Below are 15,163 nucleotides of genomic sequence, written 5' to 3'. Positions count from 1 at the left end.
GCCTAAAAGGTATCAATGTTGACTAAGGAATTAAACAAACTAAGCACAGTGAAATCACTCTATATTTTACAAATTCACCAATTACCTAGATGAGTTCAGTGCTTCCAAGTTCCCACTCTATGTATTGAGCAAGACGAATGCAAAACTCAGTTTTGCCCCTAAGGTGGTGAACTCCTTCTTGACTCCAAAGGGCATTCACATTAACTTCTGGATTAACCACATTGTGCATTAAAGCTCATAACCATGAATATGCCTCCTTTTAAAATATATGCAGTTTACCTGTGTTGTCAATGCCTTTTCTATTGAAAAGGGTGCAATACACATATTGTTCAACACAATTATATAGAGTTAATTCCATATGTAAAGAATACATTTGCATTATACCGTTTTTCAACTACTAGAATTGTAATTTAATTTTAAAGGCACACTTTAAACAAAATATGCAATTGCATGTTAATGATAGCTGATGGATCCCTTGAAATGTGGTATCCTCTTTGCAAACTCATATGGAATTCTGTAGATCCCATTTGCCTCTTTTTCAAATCCCCAACTATTCTCCATGCAGGAGACACATCTCCTATCACATGATACCCTGTTCTAGTGCATCAAGCAACCAATTATCTGTGTAAAATGTCAAGTAACAGAAGGGTTGTATGTGCACCCCTCCAACTTTGAAGAATGCATATTAAAGTACTTACAAAGTACCTTTGTGTGCATCAATGGTTTAAGGGGCTCTCTTGGACACTGAACTTCCATTTTAATATAATTTTTAGATGATGCAGTAATTGTTACCCTACCACAATCATCACTTTACAGTGCAAAGCAGTCTAGAAAAAGCAGTGGAATTTAAAATGTTCCCATATGAATATGAAGCAGCATTTTTTGATGCTTTGCAGCGTAGAGAGTTTGATTTTTGGCCGATATAGGCTCTGATTTCACTATAACTATATTGTTTCAAAGACATACTAGGGTGCAGATGTAGATGTACGTGTAGCTTAGATCACGCATTTGGATCATGACAAAAGAGGTTTGGGTCAGGAATCTCTGTGTAGGAGGTGAGCCCACAAACACATTGTCATATCCTCCATCTACCTTGCTATATAATTGCACATTAATATAATGTCCAGCTAATAACAGAGCAAAATAAGGAATAAGCTACACAAGCTTGTAAAGCACATGATCATGCAGTGCAGAGTTATAGCTCAAAGTAAATAGTTGAAAAAGAAAGATTTAAATTAAACTACATGATACCCACCCAATTTTAAATACCTATAGTCATATTAGTAACCAGAGTTACACACATATTAATTTTGTACTATTTAATAAATATTAAAATAGCATTCCTAGTGTTCCTACTGGCGCTCTAGCTGAATGTAAATGTGGGTATGTGAGTATAGACACAGACAACTTGCAAAGTTACCTGTGTCTCGTTTCAGCAGAGATTGGCCATTTCATTTATTTTTACTTTTATTGTGAAATAACAATTTGTGAAATGTAAAAATTTCAAAAGCAATTAAAATATTCCTTTATTAAATGTAAGCCCTGTCTGAGTGAATTTATTAGTGTGTTAGACAATACTTTTATGTTTACAATGTTGCACATCTACTGTATAGGTTCCATAAGAGGATTTTTTTGGTTACAAATCTATAGGAGGTGGTGTTTCAAGGACAATTATTCATCTAATAATTATGTGCTATTTCCTATGTCTCAGTCGTACTATATAAAATGTTCAAATGTATATAACTGTTGATGGAAGTAGCATATAACTAATGAGAATATATTATTAGTGCTTCTAATCACCCGGTATGTCAGTATGAAATATCCTCTTATGAATGCATATTTTTAGTAATACAATTTACAAATCTTTGGTTTCACGTACCTTGATGACTCTATCTATCCTGAAATATTTCTCTAAAGATTGATATATCAGGAATGGTGTCAGAGGGGCAAGAGGGATTTGTCAGTGCAAAATGTAATAATTAGTATTAATAAAGATAATGGAAAATATAACCTTTTACTCATGGCTTCCTTCTGGCTATAATTTTATGTTATGTAATCTACTGTAGTGGTGTGCTTATTAAAGAAAAAACCCGAAACATAAATCAATATTACCATATATAGTAAAAATTGTTTATTTGACAGCTTTCTGAAGGGGCTAGTACCTTCTTAGGTAGCTCTGCTTCCTCTCCTTAAAGAAGATTGTTTATTTTTTGGAGGGGGTTGCCTTTAACAGATACATTCTTGTATAGCCACAAAATACACAATACATACTTATCACAAACCCTCAATGATACCAGGATTAGCTAGGTAAAGATGTAGTCATTTTATTTAGTGAGACAGAGAAACCATGATAATATGGAGTAGCAAAATGTTTAAGCGTTTACATACATGCTGATGTATTGGTTGGGCTATTTTTCCAGCGTACATGCTGTAGAGTTTACCTGACGAAGAAAAAAATATTGTAGAATAATAACATTTTTGGTGCCAAAGCATGTTATATTTTTATATTCATTGTTATGCAAATAATGATCAATATAACTTTACAGATTTTGTACTTAGGTATTTTAATGCACCTAATAATAAAAACAGCATTTTTCCTTAATTAGACAGTGATTTTAAACACCAAGTGATGGTACAGTAATGTTGCATGTAGGTCACAGGAATATATTATATAAATTAGATTATTAAACTGAAAGTAACAACTATATTTTCCACAATAAACTCGATGGAGGGGGGAAAAATTGCATTTTTCCACCAAGTGTTTTTCTACTTCTACTTACTACTTTTAACATATTATTATTGGCGTTATTTTGGCATGCACTGTGACATGGAATACAACCCATACATAAAAAGCTTGATGCGTAAACTCATTGCTTAAATTCAGTAACCTTCGCAATAACAAACTTTGTTCATGTAATTTAAGTGTTATGCGTCTTGGCTGTATGGTTCTAGCATCATATGATTCTTAAAGGAAGGGCTACATATGTCGATTGTACTGAAAAATAGAAGTTATTTCAAGAACAAATGTATGTCAAACATGTGTGTATAGGTGTTAGGAAATAGAGTATGTGTGCAACAGAATCAAAAGGAAATTAATAAAATGTTAATATGGCTTATCAACAACTCATACTATCTGAATTATGAGGGTCCTTAAGAGGAATGTTGAGAACATTATTATTAAGATAATACTGCTGTATAAATTCACCCACTTGTCCCTGGTGTAGTTTCACAAGCAATTACAAGTATCTTAGTAATTTGTGATGAAGTGGTGGTATTAGAGTAGCTAATTAGTTCCTCCTGTGACCCCCAACTTCAGGTAAGTTTGAGAAAATAATTTTCATTCGTTTTACTTGTAAGGGATTTTACTACAACATAGGAAGTTACTTGTTCAGATTCTATGAATCCAAAGGCAGACACTGGTCTTCCTTTTCTTTCAGATACACGCCCTCATGTGTCTGTCGGCCAACAGGGTGTACCATCAGCACGCCCTAGAGACGGGGAAAACCCGGGAGACTCCACATGCTGAGACCTCAGAGCTCACTGAGATTCTTCCAGAGCCCCCCCAAAGGAGCGCAGAGAACCTGGTGTAAAGCACCTCTTTTGTTTGGGGTGTTCCAGGATGGGAAAACAACTTTTAATTGGCAACTTTATTTATGAGATGGGGCACTTTTATTTATACTATACCAGTTTAATAGATGATGCACATTAGTTCTGTTGATGCTTCTTCTTTATTTTTTTAAGGTTACAAAGTTCCTGAGCATTTGTGTTAACAAATGTTAAAAGATCTCTCATACAATACTAAATCCAATGAATGATACTAACATAGCTAAAACAGACATAAACCTTGTGCATGTGTATTTCTTTTATTTTCCCATTATTATTGTAATTATATTATTCTATCATCATAGGTGCTCATTATCACACCCATTTTGTTTATCAACATGGTTTCAGAAACTATGCATTAGTATTGCTTACATTATTAACAACTAAATATCAGCATACACCTTTGTGTCACAGGAACAATAGGGCCAATTGACAAAACATCTGGTTTCTATTTAATAAACATCTTTGAACAATGGAAGTGAACACATAATATAAAAATATTTAACACTCACTACATCACACTTTTTGCCTCCATCTAAGATATTTGTGATAATAGCATTTCAGAAGAATTGCGTTGAGCAAAATAGCTCATTTGCTTGTAGAGCCTGGGAAGCGTACAGCCATCTAGAGTTAGAAGTACAACCACCCACTTGGTTTGGATAGGATTTCAGTCTTTCTCTAAATTATGATGACAAATATAAGATCTGCATGAAACTCACTATCACCGGTGGATATCAGAGCCAGCAAATGTTAAAATAAATAAATAAATAAATAAATAAATAAAACTTAAAAAGCAGAATTTGTGAAAAGATTTATTCACCAAATAAATGTAAAGGTAAAAAAATTAAGGTCAAATAAAATATTCCATCTTACTAACCTAACCAAATCATCTATTATGAATCCAACTTCACAGCTTTTCTTTTTCTTTATACCTTAGCGAATAAACCTTGTAGTGACTAAGAATGTGAGAAATAGAGATATCAGTCTGCATAATACATAAACGGGGAGAGATTCAGTAGATTTACTAGATAATAGATTTGTCCATTCTTATTATATTGTTAAATAAACTGAGCTAAATACCCGCAAAATTTACAATGATCAAATAATGATCACATAGCTAGACCCGTGTAAATTATTAAAATGAACAGCCCTTCAGTCAGAATAATCTGAGGTATTTTTTCATTTATTTCAGAAACATGTTTAGCATCTAAACAGTTCTTCAAGATTCCAAGACCATTTTGTCTTGCAAATGCCTGTGAACCCTGATAAAATAAATTTATGGCAATAAAAAAATTTGTCACATATGGTCAAGTTTGTTTTTAAAATCAACAAATTTACTTGATGATATATGTCTTTGACTGCAGTTCATGGCCACCTTGGCAGAACTGAATGGGAAGTGAAATGAATAACAAAGAAAATACAAAGAAGAAGAAAAACGAGCATGCGATCCTTATATGCTCAAATACATTGTATTTTTTGCATGTATATGTGTGCAGGAATCACACTGACAATTCTAAACAAAAGTGTTAACAGTTTTTATAGTACCAAAGGTTGAGGCCTCACATTTGTGAAGAGAGCAAAACACAGGGGGGGTCCAAAACATCTCCAGGGACGCTATGCAAAATAGCTGTCAATTACTTAATAATTTACCACACCCACTACCCCAAAGCTCCACCCATTCTGCCCAACTCACATAATTTAGCTGCGCCTAGTTATTGCTTTAAAGATTATATCACTAAATTCACAAACTGACTTGTCATTGCATCCCTAGGATTTGGGATTGAACCCTGCAAACACCTGTCCATGCTCATCAGGCTGATATGCTACCAAATCCTGGGTCAGCTCTCTTGCAATATAATATACATGCCTACACGCTTACATTATATAGACCCCCCAATAATATAGTAAAAAATGCCAAAGCATTAAAAAAAACTTTCTGATAAGCCACAAAACAAACATATATGTTGTCTTATTATATATACACCATGCCCCCCGACTGTCCCGATTTAGGTGGGACAGTCCCGATTTGTAGGAGCAGAGGAAGAGTGAGGCGAGATCTGTACTCACCTGAGGTGCAGCTGCTGGGGGGCGTTATCTCCCTCTAGTCGGCTCAACATTAGGGAGTGCGAGGTCTGTCAGACTCGCTTTACTGCTCCCTCATCACTAGTGCGTAGTGGTGAGGGAGTAACATAGTAACATAGTAACATAGTTCATAAGGTTGAAAAAAGACCAAAGTCCATCAAGTTCAACCTATATACATATTGTGTCCCTACTGTGTTGATCCAGAGGAAGGCAAAAAAACCCTTATGAAGCAGATGCCAATTGCCCCATACCAGGGGGAAAATTCCTTCCCGACTCCAAATATGGCAATCAGAATAAATCCCTGGATCAACGTTCTGTCCCTATTAATCTAATATCCATAACTTGTAATATTATTGCTTTCAAGAAACACGTCCAGGCTCCTTTTGAACTCTTTTATTGAGTTTGCCATAACCACTTCCTCTGGCAGAGAGTTCCATAATCTCACCGCTCTTACTGTAAAGAACCCCCGTCTGTGCTGGTGTAGAAACCTTCTTTCCTCCAACCATAGAGGATGTCCCCTTGTTATAGATACAGTCCTGGGTATAAATAGGTCCTGGGAGTGATCTCTGTACTGTCCCCTTATATATTTATACATAGTTATTAAATCCCCCCTAAGCCGTCTTTTTTCCAAACTAAATAACCCTAATTCTGATAATCTTTCTGGGTACTGTAGTCCTCCCATTCCCCTTATTACTCTGGTTGCCCGTCTTTGAACCCTCTCCAGCTCCACTATATCTTTCTTGTACACTGGTGCCCAGTACTGTACACAGTATTCCATGTGTGGTCTGACTAGTGATTTGTACAGTGGTAGAATTATTTCCTTGTCGTGGGCATCTATGCCCCTTTTGATGCACCCCATGATTTTATTTGCCTTAGCAGCAGCTGCCTGACACTGGTCGCTACAGGTAAATTTACTGTTAACTAAAACTCCTAAGTCCTTTTCCATGTCAGTCGTCCCCAGTGTTTTCCCATTTAATACATATTCCCAGCCTGGATTTTTCTTCCCCATGTGCATAACCTTACATTTATCTGTGTTGAACCTCATCTGCCACATCCCAGCCCAAGCCTCCAACCTATGCAGATCCATTTGTAATCGTGCACTGTCCTCTATTGTGTTAACCACGTTACAGAGCTTAGTATCATCTGCAAAGATTGATACTTTACTATACAATCCCTCTACAAGGTCATTAATAAATATATTAAAAAGAATAGGACCCAAAACTGACCCCTGTGGTACCCCACTAGCAACAGTAACCCACTCAGAGTATGTACCATTAATAACCACCCTCTGTTTCCTATCACTGAGCCAGTTACTTACCCACATACACACATTCTCCCCCAGCCCAAGCATTCTCATTTTATGTACCAGCCTTTTATGTGGCACCGTATCAAATGCTTTGGAAAAATCAAGATATACGACATCCAGCGATTCACCCCGATCCAGTCTTGAGCTCACCTCCTCATAAAAGCTGATCAGGTTAGTTTGACAGGACCGATCCCTTGTAAACCCATGCTGATATGGAGTCATACACTTATTTTCATTGAGATACTCCAAAATAGCATCTCTTAGGAAACCCTCAAACAGTTTACACACAACAGAAGTTAAACTAACAGGCCTATAATTCCCCGGGTCACTTTTTGTCCCCTTTTTGAATATTGGCACAGTAGTAGTAAAGTAGTAAAGTAGTGTAGTAGTAAGTAGTGACAGACCTCGCGTTCCCACCACAGGATGCAGGATACCGGATGGAGGCAGAAGGAAGAAGAATGGTGGATGGTGGAAGAGGTAAGAGATGGGGAGAAAGGGGTGCAAGTTCAGTGTATGTGTAAGTATGTGTTTGTAAGCTTGTGTGTGTATGGGCCGGTGTGTGTAAGAGCAGAATAGGTATTTGTTAGCTGTGTGTAAGGGCAGTGTATATGTGTGTGTTTAAGGGCACTGTACATGTATGTGTGTGTGTAAGGGCTGTGTATATGTATGTGTGTCCCATCTATCCCTTTCTCACAATCTCCCCTCTCCCTCCCTAACCCACCTTCTCACAATCTCCCCTCTCCCTCCCTAACCCACCTTCTCACAATCTCCCCTCTCCCTCCCTAACCCACCTTCTCACAATCTCCCCTCTCCCTCCCTACCCCACCTTCTCACAATCTCCCCTCTCCCTCCCTACCCCACCTTCTCACAATCTCCCCTCTCCCTCCCTACCCCCTTCTCACAATCTCCCCTCTCCCTCCCTACTCCCCCTTCTCACAATCTCCCCTCTCCCTCCCTACCCCTTCTCACAATCTCTCCTCTCCCTCCCTACCCCCCTTCTCACAATCTCCCCTCTCCCTCCCTACCCCCTTCTCACAATCTCCCCTCTCCCTCCCTAACCCCCTTCTCACAATCTCCCCTCTCCCTCCCTAACCCACCTTCTCACAATCTCCCCTCTCCCTCCCTAACCCACCTTCTTACAATCTCCCCTCTCCCTCCCTAACCCACCTTCTCACAATCTCCCCTCTCCCTCCCTAACCCACCTTCTCACAATCTACCTTCTCCCTCCCTACCCCCCCTTCTCACAATCTACCCTCTCCCTCCCTACCCCCCTTCTCACGATCTACCTACCCCCCCTTTGTAGGTCACTTACCGTCAACTCCTGTGTTGGGAGCGTGAGGTGTTTGTCTCGGGTGCCGGCGCTTCACTGCTGAGCGCCGGCATATGACGTGAAGCACTGGCACTCGAGACAAACGCCTCACGCTCCCAACACTGCACTCTGGGCAGCGCTGAGGCAGGCGGCGGCTGCGACGGCGGCAGCAGCGGGGAGCAGCGGCATCCTGGATTTCTGTCAGTCAGGGGGGCCCAAGAGTTGCCGAGCGGTCGTTTTCAGCAACCGATCGGCACCCCTTGGGCCCCCCCTGACTAGCAGAACTCCAGGGCCCGGTCACAGTCGCGACCCCTGCGACCCCGGTAGTTCCGCCACTGGGTAGTGTACATGTGTCTGTGTGTGTAAGGGCAGTGTACATGTATATGTGTGTGTGTGTAAGGGCAGTGTATGTGTACATGTGGGTGTGTAAAGGCAGTGTATGTGTATATGTGTGTTTATGGGCAGGTGTGTGTAAAGGCAGTGTGTAAGGGTCCAGACCAGCCCCGGAGCAAGAAATAGGTGTAGGGGCACCATGACCGGGGAAGGAACGAGGAGCACCCCATGACCTAACAAGGGGTTAAAATATTGGTTAGATACATACATCCTCTGTGACTGCTTGGCCCCTGTGTGAACTTTTGCCCCCACACTCTGAATGTTCAGGAACAGGAAGAAGGGGAGGGCACTGGGTGTCATCAACTAAATAAATTTGGGAACCTGCTCACAGATGAGCTTGTAGGTTTTTAAGTAGGCGAAATTCTTGTTGGTCCACGTAAATATTTCTGCTGTGATCATGGAAGAATTGTTGCGGGAGCTTCGTTCCAGGCTTACATCCGAAGGGACGGGTTTGCTGCGTGATCGAGTGGCTGAGCTGTTGTCCGAGTCTCAACAACCTGATGTGCCGGTGTCACCCGAACCGGCTAGGGCCCTACGCTCCACGAGGACCCGGGTGACTCGCCCCCCGTCGCGCCTTAGTCCCGAGGCGTCTGGGCGCTCACGACCCGCTTCGGTTGAGGCCAGGCGTGCTGGCTGTTCGTCCGCTAAACGGAGCAGGGCATCAGCGAGGACCGGACGTTCCAGGGAGCCGCGATTACCGAGACGGTCAAGCCCTGACATTCCACCTACCTGCGGTTCTCCTAGCAGCGCGAAGACGAGATGGCGGGCGTTTCGGATGTTCTGGTGCGGCAGGATCCGGCTGCGTCGTCTGGCTCAGCTGATGGGGTACGTCCTGACGATGCTTCTCATTCCTCACGCTCCGGGGCTCTCGCCCGGAGGCAGCAGGTGCCTGAAGGTGGTTCCAGCGGTGGGCAGGATTTGCGTCGTCGCGGCAGAGTGGGCGGTTCTCGCGGGAGCAGGGCTGTTGATGGACGTCTGGATGACCTCGTTCCTGCCAGCACAGTCGAGGACCCCGGTACGCCTGAGCTGTTCACGCCGGTGCCTGGTACTTTGCCAACTCGGGAGGCTATGCCCTCTACATCTTCCCCTGCAGCTGGCCTGGCGAGGGGTGAGCATACTGCTGATCATTCTTTTCCTAATTTTTCTTCCCATGCGGCTAATATCCCTAGTAGTTTTTTAGGTTATGCTGGGTCACGGGGTCAAGTGGGGTCACAGGATCTTAGGGGTTCAGTGGTTGCTAGTGCAGGTTTGCCTGGAGCTTTAAGTGTTTTTTCTGCGCCTCATGTGTCTTCGGCGGCTGTGGATACCGCAGCTGGACATGTTTTACCTATGCAGCAGGGTGCTATCCCTTCTGGGTAGCAGTTGTTAGCTCAGGGTGCTAATTTGAATCCACACAGTGCCGTTTTACCTGCTTTGTCTCAATTTGTTGATGGTTTTAGAGATTTATTAGTACGTTGTGGTTTGCAGGGTGCTGGAACCCCGGCGCAGGCTTGGGGGTCTTATGGCATTGCGGGCAGTCAGGCGGTGTCAGTGCCCCCTGTGGCGACAGTGGCGGGGGTAGGATCTCCGGTAGCTAGTCCATTGCAAGGTCCTACCGGACCTGTGGCGCCTGCAGTGCCTGCTCCTTCTGGATCGAGCGGTTCGGGTCCTGTTGTGGGGGACAAACAGGGTGATCAGGCTGCCGTTCGTTTGGCGGATGCAGCCAGGGGTGAGGTTTATGTGTGCTTTGAGGCGCCCTTGGGTGCCCATCTGAAAGACGAGGTCCGGGAAAAGATTTGGAAAGGGGAGTACGTCGAGATTTTTTCTTTGCTTCCTTTGGGTAAATTTAATTTGGACAGGGTGAAGAAAGGTGAAGAGGTTAAGAAGGAGGAGGAGGAAAAAAGGCGTTATCGTTTAATTCCAAGAACCTTTTCAAATTGGCTTCAGGCTTTTGCCATTTTAGCCAGTGTAATCGGGCAGAAGAATCCTGAGCACTGTAGCGGTCTATTTGGTTACATGGATAGTATTGGGGAAGCTTACCGGGTTTATGGGGGTCAGTCGTGGCTCCACTATGATGAGCAATTTCGACAAAGGATGGCTTTTCAGAAGGGTTTGCGATGGGATCATAAGGATATTTCTTTGTGGCTTAGGGTTATGACACCTGGCCGCAGTCAATCCCAGCCCTTTCCAGCAGCGGCCGGTGACAATTCCAGTTCTGGCTCATCGGCCGGCATGCAAAAGGGCTATTGCTGGAAATATAATGAGGGGTTGTGTAAATGGGGGTCCTTGTGCAGATTCAAGCACGAGTGCTCGGGATGCAATGGGTCCCACCCCTTCTCCAAGTGCTTTAAGAAGCAAAAGAAGGTTAAAGGGGCGGCTGGAGCAAAAGGGGGTGACTCCGGTACTGGTAGAGAGGATGGTACCGTGGCTGACTAACTATCCTGATCAAGAGGCGGCTGCTTTGTTACTTTGTGGGTTCAGGGACGGTTTTCGGATTCCTTTTAAGGAATGCGCAGTTACTACTGTTGTTCGGAATTTACGCTCCGCCTTGTCCTTTCCTAATGTTGTGTCCGATAAATTGAGTAAGGAAGTGGCTTTGGGGAGGATGGAAGGCCCTTTCCTGTCTTGTCCTTTGCCTAATTTACGTTTATCCCCTTTGGGGGTTGTTCCCAAGAAGGAGCCGGGTAAATTCCGGCTCATCCACCATCTGTCTTACCCGAAAGGGCAATCGGTCAATGATGGAATTGACCCAGATTTGAGTACGGTGTCGTATACTTCCTTTGACCGGGCTGTAGAGTGGGTGCGTTCTTTTGGACGAGGGGCATTGATGGCCAAGACTGATGTGGAGGCGGCTTTCCGGTTGTTGCCGGTACATCCGGAGTGTTTCCATTTGCTGGGGTGCAAATGGGACGGGCAATATTTTGTGGATAAATGCCTCCCGATGGGTTGCTCGATCTCTTGTAAATATTTCGAGGTTTTTAGTTCATTTGTCGAATGGGTTGTGCGGGAGGTGTCGGGTTTACCGTCCGTCATTCATTATCTCGACGATTTTCTATGTATTGGCCCTCCTTCTGCGTCTCATTGTAGTGTTTTATTGGCTACGGTGATTCAGGTTTCTCGGGATTTCGGAATACCTTTGGCACCGGACAAGACGGTGTCCCCTTGTACATGTTTGAGTTTTCTGGGTATCGAGTTGGATTCAGAGGAGATGGTTTGTCGGTTGCCGTTGGATAAGGTGCATGATATGCGTTTCATGGTTGCAAGTTTTCTGCAGGTTTCTAAGGTTACCTTGAAGCAATTACAGTCATTGATTGGCAAACTTAATTTCGCGTGCCGGATCATGCCCATGGGGAGGGTTTTCTTACGACGGCTGTCCTTGGCTACAGCCGGGGTTAAGGCCCCCCATCATTTTATTAGGCTTACCGTGGCTTTGAAGGAGGATCTGAAAGTTTGGGATACTTTTCTTTGCGAATATAACGGTTGTTCATTGTGGCTTGCGCCTCCGGTTTCCAGTTCGGAATTGGAACTGTGGACTGATGCCTCGGGTTCCTTGGGTTTTGGCGCTTATTTTAAGGGTTCTTGGTGTGCTCGGCATTGGCCTACGGGTTGGGAATCTAGAGGTTTGACTAGGAACCTGACGTTTTTAGAACTCTTTCCGATCTTGGTGTCCTTGGAGCTGTGGGGGGACCACTTGGCCAACAAACATGTTAGGTTTTGGTGCGATAATTTATCCGTTGTTCATGCTGTGAATAATATCTCCTCTTCTTCTTTGCCGGTTTTGAAGCTATTGCATTGGTTAGTGTTACGTTGCCTTCAGCTGAATATATGTTTTCGGGCTATTCACGTGCCGGGGGTTGATAACGGTGTAGCTGATTCCTTGTCTCGTTCACAGTGGGACAGGTTTTTCCGGCTGGCGCCTCAGGCTGCCCGCGAAGGCTGTCGGTTTCCAGATTGGATGTGGACGCTGGCAGAGTGATGGCTGAACAGCTTCGATCGCGGTCGCTGGTTCCTTCCACGCGGGCCTTTTATGACAGAACATGGCAGGAGTGGGAGTGCTTTGAGCGGATCGCAAAGGAAGCTGACGGGGAGGTGGACAGGGCTGAGGTATTATCGTGGTTTATTGGGTACTTGTTTAGCAAAAAAGTATCCGTGTCAGGTTTGGATCGCCGTATGGCGGCCCTGGCTTTTGTCTTTAAGGAGAAAGGTGTTCCTGATGTGACTAAAGTTTTTTCGGTGCGACTGGCGGTTAAAGGGTTTAAAAAGGGCCCCAAGGTGGCGGATTCCAGGCGTCCCGTGTCGTATGGGATGTTGATGGGTCTCGTGGGCAAGCTGCAAGGTGTTTGTTCATCGTCGTTTGAAGTTTTGCTCTTTCGTTGTGCATTTTCATTGGCCTTTTTCGGTGCATTTCGGATTGGGGAATTAGTGAGCCCCTCAAAGTCCGTTCAGGGTGGGATTCAGGCTGCGGATGTGGTTTGCCGTGGCAATACGGTTAGTATTCTGATTAGGCGTTCCAAGACTGATCAGGGTGGTAAGGGGCTGTATGTGGAGCTCGTGGAGTGTCCAGGCAGCCCGGTTTGTCCGGTTGCCGGTTTGCGTGCCTATGGGGCTGTGAGGCCGGATGGCCCGTCTTCTTTTTTGGTACATGCGGACGGTTCCGCGCTGTCCCGTTTCCAATTTCATTCGGTTTTTAAGCATGTTTTGCGTACGTTGGGTCTGGCTGAGGCTGAATTTGGCACGCACTCCTTTCGCATAGGTGCGGCCACCGAGGCTTCGAGGTGGGGGTTGAGTAGGGACTTAATTAAGAGAATAGGCCGGTGGGAATCCACTAGGTTTAGGTCCTACATTCGCCCTCATTTGCTTTTATAATTGTTTCTGTCGGTTTTGCGGCGGTTTGTTTGTGCTGTGCTATGTTGTTTGTTTTTCTCTTTTACAGACTCCGTCCGCCGGGAAGTGTGGATTTTGGGGCACTCGTATGTGTATTGGGCGGCCAGACGGGCGTCGGTTCGGCCTTCTGGGCGGCAGCTGGGTTTCGATAGAGATACGGTTGCTATCAGATGGCTCGGATTCAGAGGTATGCGCTGGGATAGGGTTTCCCGGGAATTGTCTCGGCACGTTCAAGTGCATGGTGTGCCCCATATCGTAGTTTTGCATGTTGGGGGAAATGATCTGTGTTATGTGCCGCTGCGTGAATTGGTGTGTAATATTAAGGCCGATCTTCGGCAATTTTGGGCCGCCTACCCGCGTACGATTTTTGTGTGGTCTCACATTGTCACGAGGAAGGTTTGGAGGGGTGCCAATTCCCGGGAGGGAATCGAGAGGGCCAGGCGGCAAGTTAATAAGACTATCTCACGTTTTGTTGTTTTTCAAGGGGGTCTCGTGGTGAGGCATGTTGATTTGGAGGGCGATTTGTCGGGTCTCTTTCGTTGTGATGGCGTCCACTTATCGGAGGTGGGTTTAGATTTATGGAATCTGGCTATTCAGTCAGGGATAGAGCGGGCCTTGGAGGTTTTGGGGGGCCAGTAACAGTGCAAGGGGTCGCACGTTACAGGCTGTGGCGGTTGGTGTTTACATTTTGGTCATTGTTAATATGTGGTTGGCTGGTTCGGTGCTTGAGACAACTATCTAAGGTATGGTTGTACTCGTGGTGCACATGCCTCAGGGCGGAAGTGCAGAACACTCCCTGGGCGCCTTGCTCAGGTGATACGTTGGGTGACGTGTGGTTGCTGGGCTTTGGACGCCGGCAGCCTCTACAGGTGACGTGGTTTGTTACGCCCTTACCAGCCCTATAGATATACGGTGTTATATGGTTGGCTTGTAGCCAAGAATTTGTGGTTTATAACGTTTAAGAAATATGATAATGAGTGTCACGGTTGGGGATAATACCGGGATTTTGACCGTGGCCAAATTTATCCAAAATCGAACAATAAAGCAATTTTAATTACATACATTGTCTATGTGTCTTATTTGGGGAATGGGGCCGAAGTTGACGATACTAAGGTCATGGGAGGGAGTCTAACATTAGCCTTTTTTCATTTAAAAAAAATCTCTGCTGCTGTGGAGTACTCTTCCAGTGATGCTCTGCCAGCATTATGGTGGACACCAGGCTGGCTGAGAATCATGGGAATTTAAGTTCACAGCTAGTATCTGCAGCTTTACTGTTGCTGCACATCCCATGACTCATGGAAATTCAATTCAATGTGTTGGTTATTTTTAATATGCATGACTGCTGACAAAAAGTGATGATGCAAGAGCGACATTGTAAAGTCCCTCTTTCACATTTTGAAATGTTGGGAGGTATGATACACTCACTGACCACTTTATTAGGTACACCTTTTCAATTGGTTGTTAACACAAATAGCTAATCAGCCAATCACATGGCAGCAACTCAATGCATTTAGGCATGTAGACATGGTCAAAAGAACTGAAGTTCAAACCGAGCATCAGAATGGGGAAGACAATGACAGTGACTTTGCATGGTTGTTGGTGCCAGA

This window comes from Sceloporus occidentalis, unplaced genomic scaffold (assembly GCF_023333645.1).
Source record: "Sceloporus occidentalis isolate IW3139 unplaced genomic scaffold, rSceOcc1.0.p SCAF_119, whole genome shotgun sequence".
Lineage (NCBI taxonomy): Eukaryota > Metazoa > Chordata > Lepidosauria > Squamata > Phrynosomatidae > Sceloporus > Sceloporus occidentalis.
Note: the sequence above shows the minus strand (reverse complement) of the source record.